Below are 2,578 nucleotides of genomic sequence, written 5' to 3' on the forward strand. Positions count from 1 at the left end.
TGAAGGGTGGGACAGTAACTCAGTAACAATTTGCACAAGCTGCAGTGGCGTCTAGTGTCCTACAACAACTTTCACTATATATTAGATGCTCCACTTCTACCTTTCAAACTTGTGCAAATTTTTCTTTTGGCAAACCCTAATTGGAGACCATAACGAGACGGGGATTGGGGAAAAGGTATGGCTTAGTCAGACAGACACAGTTTAAAACAACTAGAGTCCATCCTTGTCAAACTGACAACCATGCACACATATTTTATCTATTTCTAATTTACAAATAAAAACATTAATAAAATCTTGCTCCTGCCTAACTTGACACAACCATCTATTATACAACTAAAACAATGACTCTTCAAAATAGAAAACAAAATCCCTTATGTCATTTAAAAAACTTTTGGGGGTTGTTCATTCCATATCTAGCTAAGTCACACACAACACTTTTGATAGCCTATAACATAAATACTGAGAAAATTAGCCATTATTGATTTACATATTGTGTGAGATGGTAGGGGGATAGCAGAAACAGAAAAAAAAATTGGCTTGCACTCACACATATATATTTATATCAAAATGAGGAAAAATATTAATTACAGTCCTCATTTCTGCAACTGGCCACATAATTAGCTGATACTTATGATTTTTCCCACTCCTCATGCCATATCCTCTTTGTTCTCAGCAAGCATCTTTCATAGTCATGATTTCCTGCCTGGTTGGAGGACCCAACTTTCACTTCTTCAGAGGAGGATCAAGTGCCTAAAGAAGTGTTCAGGATCTATGTGAATAGTAGTTCTACCTGTATTAGGTTGTTAACAATTTTCCATTAACATTAACTACAGAAAATCTCCTGTGTTCCAAACATACTCCTCCCTTCCCCCATTTCAAATAGCAACTCAATTTCCCCTTGAAAGTATAGATTAATCACCAGTATAGTAACCCTTCCCTTTGCCTTTTGTTTATTGACATGAGGAGACCCAAATGACTTCCTGGAGGAAGCATGAGAACTTAAAATATCAGGGAAAAGAAGCAAACATTTTTTTAGTGAATCTCTCAAGGTAATAGTAAATGGAACCTCTGTCATATATATCCTATAATTCCTGGCCGTGAAAGAAACAGAATCATAGAGTCGTCAACAATTTAGAGCATATACCACATCCTGCAGGATATTACCCATCTCCTCAAGGTGTCACTTGGCTCAAGGTGTCACTATACTGTAAATGAGTCTTCAGTTATCTGCTTCGGGTTTAAGTACTTCTTTGTCACTGCATGCCATAGACTCTGCGTCCTCTTTACCGAGGACAATGCCTTTAAATCGAATCAGATCCCCAAACCAGTTCCAGATAACCCAGAATCCATTCACATAACCCATCATTCACATAACCCATCCATAAAATTTATTTCCCTTAAAACCACTTTGTTTACCAGGTTCTGTACCAGTTAAGATTTGATCGGGTTAATGAGGAACATGTTAAGATTGGTGAATCACAAAAGCTTGAGCCTGTGGTCACATTTTGTTTGCTGTATAATTGTCTCTTTAGTCAGGAGCAATGCTTTGTGGAACATCATGATGGTGAATCAGGCTTTCTGCAAGTACACTGATTTTAACAGCACATTGGAGAGAGGCAAGGTACATTCATATCCAGAGTATATGTTGATTCCTGTAAGTAAAAAGTTCTTTGCCTTTCCATGTTAAAGGTGGTTCAGAATAATCAAGTTGTCCCCAATTGGATGCCGTATTTAGGGACTGAATGGTAGAATCCGCTGCTGACAGACTTGGCCCTCAGCAGCGGCTGTAGCCAGATTGGCCTTGAAAATGGAAGCCCATGTTGCTTAGTCCATGCATCAGCTCCATACTTGCCACCATGATCACTTTGTTCAGGAGCCCATTGGGCAAGGAAGAGATGGCTGAATAAAGAAGCTAACTGATGCCTACCCTGTTGATCACCTTGTATGTCAGACTAAGGTTCTGCTAGGTTGCTTTTTTGATGAGGATTATAGAGTACACATTACTCCACTCTTTTTGTCTATTTAGAGAGATCTTTCCACATATTTCTGCCCTGAAACTTATCACTAAATTTGCAGTTATGTTCCTCTCCAAGCCCTTGATGGTCCATCAAAACTATTACTTTTTGCCTATGAATCAGTGCACACCTACATCTCCTCTAGGAAAAATGAGCCATCAAATGTGCCACATGGCATTCAGCTCACTGAGGGGACTTCCCTTTACCACACCGCTCTTCAGGACCACCCTTGAGTAGGATTGTAATAGTACTGCTGGCCATGTTTGTGTCATGCCAGCATATCATGTGGAACCATATGTACACCAATCCCCATCTTTTTCTTTCTCGGTAACTGGTCATAAGATGCTTCCGTGAGTCTCCATGTGCAAGTTGAGAGCAAGAAAGCAACATAGCAGCAGTATGGGTCATGGATATCTTCAACACTTGCTCATTCAACTTACTTATGACTTTTGACTTCCTTGAGCTCATAGCATCTCTGCGAGATGATGGAGTGCGTATGAGCATACCCCACTTGAAGACTTGATACATCTGCAAACTTCAACTCCATGTTGGGCAACTGAGTT

The sequence above is a fragment of the Rhinolophus hipposideros genome (genome assembly GCF_964194185.1).
Source record: "Rhinolophus hipposideros genome assembly, chromosome: 11".
Taxonomy (NCBI): Eukaryota; Metazoa; Chordata; class Mammalia; order Chiroptera; family Rhinolophidae; genus Rhinolophus; species Rhinolophus hipposideros.